This window comes from Trichosurus vulpecula, chromosome 2 (assembly GCF_011100635.1).
Source record: "Trichosurus vulpecula isolate mTriVul1 chromosome 2, mTriVul1.pri, whole genome shotgun sequence".
Lineage (NCBI taxonomy): Eukaryota > Metazoa > Chordata > Mammalia > Diprotodontia > Phalangeridae > Trichosurus > Trichosurus vulpecula.
In genome coordinates this window covers 314,744,500-314,756,226 of record NC_050574.1, presented here as the reverse complement: position 1 = coordinate 314,756,226, position 11,727 = coordinate 314,744,500, and the positions used below count along the sequence as shown (strand labels likewise).

At 38.5% G+C, this 11,727-nt stretch overlaps 1 pseudogene; it reads left to right on the top strand.

Moving 5' to 3' along the window:
* Positions 1–639: 639 nt before the first annotated feature.
* Positions 640–5,955, top strand: LOC118837088 (annotated as a pseudogene).
* Positions 5,956–11,727: the final 5,772 nt, after the last annotated feature.

Here is an 11,727-nt window from a genome sequence, read left to right as displayed (position 1 = left end):
GTATAGAATGATTTTACACACACACATACACACAAATGCACACAAACATTTTGATCTAATGGTAGCCATCTCTTGGTGGGGGGGGAAGAAAAAAAGAAATATACATAACTTTATTACATATTTAATTGGAACAGCAAGTCATAGACAATAGATTTGCAGTTTCATGGGAATTGTCTCTTTTTAAAATTATACTATATTATGGAAATGCTTGTTTTATTCCATGAATTAAAAATTAAACAAAAAATAGACACTAAAAATAAAAAAGGAGAATTTGTTGATTGATCTAGAAAAAATGATTCTCCCTCTAAAGACCTCTTCTCAATAACTGCTGGGAGCCAAGATGTGTGAGTAAGAAGTAGATCACTATAACTCTCCCATATTCACCTCCAAACAAAGTGGTGCCGCAAAACAAATCCTGAAAGAGTAGAACCAGGAAAACGATCAGGTGAAACAGTCTTTTAGCCAAAGAAACCTGGATGATTGGCAGGATATATTTGTCTCACTCAGCTAAAAGGGGTGGGCAGTCCAGAAGAAGAAGCATCCCAGGAAGCCAGCAGCAAGCTTGACCTCAGAAAACTAACAGAAGGACCTGAACCCTAGTATTGTGGAGCAGGCAAATTCCAACACCAGGACCCCCACATGCTTCAACATAGCCCCAGGCAAACAGGCAGCTACCACACTGCCACATGCTTCTGTGTAGCCCCTGTGGAAATGCAAAAACATTCCACCAGCATCAGCATACATCAGACACCAGCTCTAGTGCCCTGCCACCAGGTAAGCTGCCAGACCCTTATGGCCTCTAGCCTCTCCAGCCACCCCTAACCCACCCCTCAGCACAGCACCAGATGTGAGGGTCCACAATGGATCTTTGAGAAACATCAGTGGAGCACCAGGTAATCAGTCATGGCCTGCAGCCCTGGAACAAGAAGCCTGAGACAGTGATCCTTCAACCCCAGGAGCAGAGCTCAAATTTGAAAGAAAGGTATTATTACAGTGGAGGGAAAGCTAGGAGGGTAGGTGATGGACATCACTTGAACCTTACTTTCATCAGTACTGGCTCAAAGAAGAAATAATATACATAATAAGTTAAATACAAAAATACATCTTACCTGACAGGAAAGTAGGAAGGGAGGGAATTAAGTAATGGAGTGTGGGAACTAGCAGAATATAGGGCAGAGCAGGGGAGAGTCAGAAACAAAACAGTTAAAGAAGGAAAGGGTGAAAGGGGAGAGGCAAGGGATAGTCTACCTGTCAGATCTATGGAGAAGGGATGAATTCATAACCAAACTAAAGATAGAGAATATTATGAAATGTAAAATAGATATCTTTGGTTTTATTAAAATAAAAGCAAGCTTTGCACAAACAAAACAAATGTAACCAAAATTAAAAGGAAAACAAAAACCTAGGAAACAATCTTTACAGCAAGTGTCTCTGATAAAGACTCCATTTCTCAAATATGTAGAGAATGGAGTCAAATTTTTAAAAAAATATGAACCATTTCCCAATTGACAAATAGTCAGAGGATATGAACAGGAAGTTTTCAGATGAAGAAATCAAAGTTATCTGTAAGCATACGAAGAAGTGCTCTAAATCACTTTTGGTTAGAAAAATACAAATTGAACAACCTTCAAAACTATTGGATTGGGTAATATGACAAGGAAGAAAAATGATAAATTATTTTTTTATTATTATTTATTTAATATTTTTAGTTTTCAGCATTGATTTTCGCAAGAGTTTGAATTACAAATTTTCTCCCCATTTCTACCCTTACTACCACTCCAAAATGGCATATATTGTGGTTGCCCTGTTCCCCAGTCAGCCCTCCCATCTGTCACTCCCCCCATCCCCTTTTCCCTTACTTTCTTGTAGGGCAATATATATTTCAATGCCCCATAGCCTGTATATTTTATTTCCTAGTTGCATGCAAAAACTTCTTTTTGAACATCTGCTTTTAAAACTTTGAGTTCCAAATTCTCTCCCCTCTTCCCTCCCCACCCACCATCCCTAAGAAAGCAAGCAATTCAACATAGGCCACATGCATATTATTATGTAAAACCCTTCCACAGTACTCAAGTTGTGAAAGACTAACTATATTTTGCACCTTCCTATCCTATATCCCTTTATTCAATTTTCTCCCTTGATCCTGTTCCTTTTTTGAAAGTGTTTGCTTTTGATTACCTCCTCCCCCATCTCTCTTCCCTTCTATCATCCCCCCCTTTTTATCTTCTTCCTCCTTCTTTACTGTGGGGTAAGTTACCCAATTGAGTATGTATGGTATTCCCTCCTCAGGCGAAATCCGATGAGAGCAAGATTCACTCATTTCCCCTCACCTGCCCCCTCTTCCTCTACTACAGAACTGCTTTTTCTTACCTTTATCTTGCACATTTATGTGAGATAATTTACCCCATTCTATCTCTCCCTTTCTCCCTCTCTCATTATATTCCTCTTTCATCCCTTAATTTGATTTTATTTTCTTAGATATCATCCCTTCATATTCAATTCACCTTACGCCCTCTGTCTCTCTATATATGTATATTCCCTTCAGCTACCCTAATACTGAGGTCTCATGAATTATACACATCATCTTTCCAAGTAGGAATGTAAACAAAAGAGTTCAACATTAGTAAGTCCCTTATGATTACTCTTTCTTGTTTACCTTTTCATGCTTCTCTTGATTCTTGTGTTTGAAAGTCAAATTTTCTATTCATCTCTTGTCTTTTCACTGATAAAACTTGAAAGTCCTCTATTTTATTGAAAATCCGTATTTTGCTTTGGAGCATGATACTCAGTTTTTCTGGGTAAGTGATTCTTGGTTTTAATCCTAGCTCCATTGACCTCCAGAATATTGTATTCCAAGCCCTTCGATCTCTTAATGTAGAAGGTGCCAGATCTTGGGTTGTTCTGATTGCGGTTCCCAATACTCAAATTGTTTCTTTCTGGCTGCTTGCAGTATTTTCTCCTTGATCTGGGAGCTCTGGAATTTGGCAACAATATTCCTAGGAGTTTTCTTTTTGGGATCTATTTGAGGAGGTGATCGGTGGATTCTTTCAATTCCTGTTTTGCCCTGTGGCTCTAGAATATCAGGGCAGTTCTCCTTGATAATTTCTTGAAAGATGATATCTCGGCTCTTTTTTTGATCATGGCTTTCAGGTAGTCCAATAACTTTTAAATTATCTTTCCTGGATCTATTTTCCAGGTCAGTGGTTTTTCCAATGAGATATTACACATTGTGTTCCATTTTTTCATTCTTTTGATTCTGTTTTATAATATCTCGATTTCTCCTAAAGTCATTAGCTTCCACTTGCTCCAATCTAATTTTTAAGGTGGTATTTTCTTCAGTGGTCTTTTGGACTTCCTTTTCCATTTGGGTAATTCTGCCTTTCAAGACATTCTTCTCCTCATTGGTTTTTTGGAGCTCTTTTGCCATTTGAGTTAGTTTATTTTTCATGGTGTTATTTTCTTCAGTATTTTTTGGGTCCCCTTTAGCCAGTCATTGATTTGTTTTTCATGGTTTTCCTGCATCACTCTCATTTCTCTTCCTAATATGTCCTCTGCTTCTCTAACTTGCTTTTCCAAATCCTTTTTGAGCTCTTCCATGGTTTGAGACCAGTTCATGTTTTTCTTGGAGGCTTTTGATATAGGCTATTTGCCTTTGTTGACTTCTTCTGGCTGTACATTTTGGTCTTCTTTGTCACCAAAGAAAGATTCCAAAGTCTGAGTCTGAATCTGAGTCCATTTTCGCTGCCTGGCCATGTTCCCAGCCAACTCACTTGACCCTTGAGTTTTTTGTCCGGGTATGACTGCTTGTAGAGTTTAGTGTACTTTGTCCCAAGCTTGAGGTGCTGCACTGTTTTCAGAGCTATTTCTATACAGCAAGCTCTGCCATGCCAGCGGTGCTCCTTCCCCAAGAATTGCCTACCTGGACCAGACTCAGATCTAATCTGTCTCTGCACTCCTGCTCAGATCTGCCACTTAATTCCTCCCACCATTTGGATTTGGGGCCTCAAGCAACTGCAGCTGTAGTTCTGTAGCTGCATCTTCTCCTGTGCCCCCAGGGCAGTGGCCAAACTGCGAACTCCTTTCACTCTGGCCCCCACAGTTTTTCCTACTAATCTTCTCTTTTCTCTTTGGTGTTTGTTGTTTGAAAAGTCTGGTAACTGCCACAGCTCACTGATTCAGGGCACTAAGGCCTGTTCCACCTGGCTCCTGGTGTGGTTGGTCCAGGTGCAGCCCATGCTGGGTGCTGCTCTGCTCTGCTCCTAGGTCTGTGTGTTAGACCTTACCCAGTGACCATTCAGGCTGTCCTGGGCTGGAGACCTGCTTCCCTCTGCTATTTCATACATTCTGCAATTGTAGAATTTGTTCAGAGCCATTTTTTATAGGTATTTGGAGGGACCTGGGGGGAACTCATGCAAGTCCCTGCTTTCCATATGCTATCTTGGCTCTGCCCCCTGACTACAAAAATGATAAATGTTAAAGAATGTGTGGGAAAATTGGGACACTACTGCATTGTTGGTAGAGTTGTGAACAACAATTTGGAACTATGCCCAAAGGGCTATAAAATTATGCTTACGCTTTGATCCAGCAACACCACTACTAATTCTGTATCCCAAGGAGATAATAAAAAAGGGAAAGGGACCCACACGTATAAACTGCCAAACTCTATTTACATTTATGATCCTATTAACTAATTTAACCAAGTTCCTGGTTAGACAATAAAAAGGGGATATTTTTTAAACATTTTAAACATTTTAAGTTCCTTTCACAGAAGCCTTGTTCTATATTTGTTTACATCCCTCAAAACATTTATCACAGTGCCTTACACTTTCTAGGTGTTCAATAAATGTGCTAATTAATAAATTAATATGATTGAGAAGGGTAAAATTGGGCAGGGGAAGTGTTAAACTTGAAATCAATAGATCTGTGTTGAAATCATTTATTTTACAGTTATTGGTTGGATCACCATAGATGTTTGACCTCTGTCAGTGAGTTTCCTTCCTTGCAAAATGGAGACAAAAATATTAGTACTGATTAGTACTCATTATATTATAAATAGCATGCAATATATGACATGTGGCATAATATATTATTGTAATATCATAATACTAATCAATAATATTAGGTACTAATATTATTACCTAGAGGTGTAGCTTCAATGTTGTTTCATTAAAAGCCCTAGGGATGTAGCCTACAGTAGATCTGGGACTTTAATCGTGCTATCTACTCTTCTCATCTTTGCTTTTTTCTTGCCTGGTGTTTGTCCTTTCTTGTTATCACCAGAACTGTCCTTAATGAGTTGGACTTCTTTAAAGATTACTTCCATCAATTCTTCTTCACCAAAGAAGAATCCAGCACTATACTTTGGAGGATCAATTGTGCTTCTTGCAGCATTTCTTTACACTGGAAGAAACTGATTGGTTGGATGAGCCCACAAAGGCCATCTTAAGGCTGCCTCAATGTGGGGTTCGAGATATTGCTGACTACTCATTTTTTCGTGGGAAGCCCAAAGTTGAAAATAACCCCATAACCTACAGTATCATCAACTATCCAAAGGGCATGAATCATAAGACAGTTGAAAAGATCTTGCAGAAGGCAGCAGAAGTCTGGAGCTGTATGACACCCTTGAAATTCGAAAGAGTGCATAAACAAGATTCTAACATTGAGTTTGCTTTCCTGGCTGGAGATCATGTAGATGCCTACCCCTACCTCCTACCTCATGCTTTTGCCCCAGATCCTGAATACCAAGTTGCTGTCTGCTTTGACAGTGATGAAGAATGGTCATATTCTGAGGAGGTAACCAACCTCTTCCTCATGGCTGTTTATAAGAAAGGCCTGGGCCTAGGACACTCTCAGGATTCAAACTCCATCATGTTCCCCAACTATCAATATCAGGAACAAAGACTCTTCAGGCTCAGCGATGATAATGTAATAGAGATCCAGAGCCTTTATTATTAAGGGATAAAGAATATGCCATATCCTGAATATCTTGAAGTTCTAGACTTGGTACATATGAATCCTATTCCATAGAAAGTGTGAATTTCCCTGACCCAGGAAGCAAATCAATAACTCATGGGGAAATGTTTCCATTGTTACATTTGAGGCCTGCTGGAGCTAATATCCAAAGTATTGGGGGGAGAGGAATGGTCTAATTTAGAATTTGGACTCTGAAAACAGAACACAAAAAGGAATATTTTAAATATGAAACTGAATGCTCATTTCCTACTGCCTTTTTAAAAAAAAGTATGTATATAAATTGTACATATTATTTCTAAAAATAAAAAAAATGAAAGGCCTAGGTAAACTTATTATTATGCAAGAAATGTGAATTAGTGTAATTAGGGGAAGGGAATAAGCTTTTATATAGTGTCTGCTTTCTTCCAGACATTGTGCTAAGTGCTTTTACAAAATTATCTCATTTGATTAGTTCAGAAAAGCTCCATGAAAGAGGTTGTCCATGAATTGGATTTTATTCCATTGCTTAGCACAATGCTTGACACACAGTAAGCACTTAATGTATGCATGCTGGTTGACTGACTGATGGAGATTTCCATAGGGAGAAGGAAGAGGACAGGATATTACAGCTGAGTGTGAGGTACCAAAGTGGGAACAAATACATTCTGAAGTGTTCCCATCTTCAGATGTCCTTGTCATCATCATGTTTAATGATCACAATTCAAAAATGGCTTCAAGAGGAGGCAACTCTTCCTCATCTAATTCCTGCCAGCAAAAGTATGGCCACTTATATGGGTCATAGGTTTGAGGGGGTGACTTTCTGGTATAAAATGGCTTCCTGAACCCCTAGCCCTTCACTTTTTTCAAATTGGCTGCTTCTATGCAGGGAGTCTGAGCATTGGCACAAACAGAGGACAGATTGACTTTAAGAGGATTTCAACCCAGCCCATCCATGGCTCTGTTGTCAACAGGCAGTCGGCCTCTTATATGCTCTGTCTGCTTGGTACTGGGTAATTGTGAAATAAATGAGGATCATGACAGAAGATTATTTAGAAAATTTAGTTTAAAAATATGAAAACCTTAATGTGGCAGTGCACATTTGAAAATTCTAATTGTGTCTGACCTTCAATCAATTCCAGGAATATCAGCTGTGGTTGCCCTGCCTAACATACTGAGTGGGGAGGTTTATTGTCTCCACATGGGGACCAAAGAGGAAAGAGTGGTAACAGATTCAGCAGAAGGAATTTTCATGTTCCCATCCAATTAAAAATATAAATAAAATAGTAGTAAAAAACATTTTTAAATGGCACATGTGCCTTCTAATTCAATACTAAAGTCATCAAAATGCCATTCAGATTAGATTAGGAAATATTTTTTGGTTATCAATTGGGGCCAGATTCTTCTGTTTCCTGGTTATTCCTTTTGCTAGCAAGTTTACAACATGGTTAGACATTGTCTCTCTCTTGGGAGGAGGGCCTGAGGAAGCAATTTAGAGGTATCTCACTAAAAGAATGTCATCTAGCAGGCCAATAGGAAGTCTTAAGAGCATAAGGGCACGTGATCATTCGCCCTTGATTATTCCTTCTTGTTTTCTTCTTTTCCTATGAGCTATGAAGAATTAGTGAATAGTCAAGCTGGGTAGTAGAGTCTTGAATGTTTTGTGATAGACAAAGGGAGATAGATGGCTCTCTTCTGGGTAATATAGTGTATTTATCTTTTCACAAAGAGTTGAATGATTCAAATTAAAAATAATTTATTGTTTATTATATAGAAATCATTTTGATAGATTTGTACCCTATTGTGTTAATAATTTTGGCTTAATCTCACACAATGCCATGTATGTTTGGTAGTTCAACTTTTTCTTGTTTTAGATTTCCTTTTGCTCAGTAGCTGCCATTTTTGTATAAAATAATGTTTGTTTTATAAAGTTCAGCATTGCAGATGCAGCAACTTTATTATTGAGCCCTAAAGATCCCAGCAGATTGGGTTAGTCCCTAGTTAACAGATGTAGGAATATATCAGATTAATTAATAATTAAAGTTGGGCATTCCCTTTCTTCTACCAAGCTGGTTAACAATGAGAGAGAGTATGGGTTGCTTTCTGCATTTACAAGTCTTAGGTTCCTTGATATCACTCAGACCCTCTGTTAGACATGTGAATTATGATGGTGTGTTATGGCTATATTAGTGAGCAGGCAAGTTGAACATATTTAGAAACAGCTCTCATGTTAGTTCAGTATATGCAGCTTCACTCTAACACATTAATAATAGACATTTGCATTTTGCTGTTCTAGGATCTTTTTTATGTTGACTGTAAACTTTTCCTTGAAATTATTAAGTGGAACCATGAAGTTATTTTTTTAATATAATATTCACATATGGCATATTTCCCTTTTAAAAAATCTGGGATGACCTCTGTTGGCCCACAGATCTCTGTTAGCCAAGAGCAAGGTTACCAAACCCTGACCAATCAGATAATTGCTTCAGGCAGGAATGCTGCAGCCCTGAGCTTGAGAGGAGAGAGCATTACAAATGAACTGCTGGTGGCCTCTGATTCAAAGCTTTGACCCTGAACTTGAAAAAGCACAATGATGTATGATAGAGGAACCACAATGGGCTTAAAAAAAGAAGTAGAAGAAAAGAAAAATCTTTTGTTTTTCTTTTTGAGCCAGAACTAGCCTTTCTCAAAATCTACTGTTTGTGTGTAGTTTTTCTCCACTGTTATACTGAAGGCAGGGATGTTGCCCTTCCTGTAACAACAGCAAAAAGCCAGAGTGAAATGCTTGTCATATTTGCTGACATATAGTATAGGTGAGGAGAATGATCATAGTTGGATTTAGGTTGGTTCACTCTCTAGTCCTTTGAAAATGAGGGTTCCTCCTTATAGGAGTTCAAACAGATGAAAGTTCCAGTGGGGGCAGGAGAGGAGTCAGGAGGACTTGTTCATTCTACTTCTAAATCTAGGATACTATGAAATCTGAATGGCTATTAATGAGTTCCTAGTTCTGACCTTGAAAACCCACAAGCTAGAGGATTCTCCACTCCACCAACCAATCCTGGAATATAAATTCTCCTTTTCTCAATAGAGCCGGAATTAGCATTACAAGTCACCTAATCCAACTCCCTTGTTTTGTAAATGAGGAACCTGAGTAATAGAGTGGTTAAGTGACTTGTCCAAGGTCAAACAACTAAGGAGTAGAAGGACCAGAATTTGAAATCGGATCCTATAGCTGAAAGGTCAGTACTCTTTTACTTTTACCAGGATTCATGGAAGCTTGTAATTCATTTTATTCAAGAACCTAGGAGCTAGGCAATAGAAGTATTATTAGTCTTATTTTGACAGAAGAGAAAAGAAAGCCTCAAACAGATTTAGTGACTTGCCTTTGATCATACAACCAGTGTATGGGCCAGGTTTCTAACCCAGTTCTTCTGACTCTCAAGTTCAGTGCGCTTTCCCTATATAGTGTTCCTCCCAGGAAATAACTTCTTTCCAGCGCTCAGATTACAGAAAATCCTTTAATATGAGGCAAAGCCTCTCATCCCAAAGTTAAGAATTAAGTTTGAATATATAGAGGGAGGAAACGTAGTATAAATACTGACGTCTAATACTTCCTGAGAATAGGTTCCAAAAAGGAAGAAAAAATGAAAGGCACTGGCTTCCTAAAAGAGAAGCAATATAGACTGGGGAACTACAGGAGATGGGGTTGGGGAAAAAGTAATGAGAAAGGGAAGCTGGTTAGTAGCCTAAAGGTCACTAAAGTAAAGCTTCTCTAACTTCACAATACCTTAGTGAACATAGCTACAGGCAATCCTAATGATCAGAAAACTGGGTTTCCATTTGAGGTTTTTAGTGGTAATAAATGCCCTAAGTAAAGTGAAAATTGTTAAGCAGGGCCTAGCTTAGCTGCTGTTCCCTGAATCCCAGAGATCATTTTAGACCCTAAATTAGTGGCCAGTGAGTCTTAGGATGTTCAGTGGAGTTAAGATCCCAGAAGCTGGACCTCCTCCTGAATTATTCATGCCTTTTCTGATTCCCACTTGGGCTTTCTTTCTATATTCCTGCTGTATAGGAGATGAGGGTTAGCTGATGGCTTGGGATTTAATAGGCCCTTATCAAGCCTTCTTGTATTCCCAGTCCACTAGAAAACCAGAGGTGGAAATCAACAACTCCAACTCACATCTGAGTAAGTATCCCCTCTCCAAATGTCCCTGATGAAGGGCCATCGGGCAGCCTCTATTTGAAGATTCCAGTAAGGGGAAGCTCACCATCCCCCACAGCAGTCTATTTCATTTTGTGATACTTTTATTATAACAATCTCCCTTAAACTGATAAAAATAAATCTGTCTCCCTATCACTTTTACCCATTGATCCAAATTCTGTCCACCGGGGAGGACAAAAAAAATTCTAATTCCTTTTTCACCAAATGGCTCCTCAAATACTTGAAGACAATTACCTTGTCCTCTTTAATCTCCCTTTTCTTCAAATGATCTTCACATAGAATGGTTCCTTACTGTTCTTCATCCTGATCATACTCCTGGATGTTCTTGATTTGTAAGTGCATTTTCTAATTATGGAATCTATAGTGGAGAATAGTAGTAGTGCAGACATAGTCTGACCTTACATTTATTGACCTCACATTTATAGAACTCTGCTTTTACCCTGAACTAGGTGAAAGATGAATAGGTGTTCTTGGCAGGATCTGTGATTATCTGAACAAACATACCAACCCCCACCTCCTCCAGTTACTGACTTATCTCCTTATTAAATCACTTTGGGTTAAAAAACTGTTCAAAGTATGGCTATCTCAAAGACTACTTACAGTATAGAAATTCTCTTTCTAATCAGTTCTCCCTGACCAAGGCCTGCAGTGAGGAAAATCATATGCTTTTGGATGACCTTCCCCTCTTTGAATCTCAAGCCATATACTTTCTGGCTTAGCATTAAGTCATTGTAAATGATCATATGCTTTAATAGCAATCAGTTTCAAAGAACAAAGGAACACAAATAAGAATTTAAAAGAATACGTTTCTATTGTAGTCAATGATGGCCACAAACACAGGGTTGAACCTTTCCCTCTTCCCCATCTCTTCCCTCCTAATGGAAGCTAAATTGTAAGTGATTGCCTGGATAAGATGACTCAGTATTTTATTTTCCACCAGTGAGCAACAAGACACTCAATGACTCCACGACAATATTTCTGGGGGGAGATGCCATGACCCCATTACATTTTGCTCTTGTAGCTTTCTTATTTTCATATGTGATGCATCATAGTCTATATACTTCTTGAGGGTAAGAATTGTGTTGCCCGTGATCACCAACCTTCAAATTCTACTAACTTCAAGTCCAGGGCTTTTTTTTATTTCATCATGACACCTTGATTATGATAAACCAAAGGAGTTTGGATTTAATGAGCTAGCTAGTAAGGAATTATTTTAAAGTCTAAAGCAGGGAGTTGGAATCATCAAAAGCAGTCGTAGTGGCAGATGAGATATTACCTTCACTGAAAGGTTGTGCATAAAAAGCAGAGGCAAGGCAATTCATTAGCCACTATAACATATAAAGTATCACATTAAAGCATTCTTAGAAAATAAAAGATTAATTAACACTGAAAGTGGGGCATCAGGAAGATGACAACTAGGCAGCAAAGTAGATAGAGTCTTGGCCTCAGGAAAACCTGAGTTTTCATCCTGCCTCAGACATTTACTATCTATGTGATTCTGGAGAAGTCACTTAAACCATCTTAACATCAGTTTCCATAACTGTAAAATTAGAATG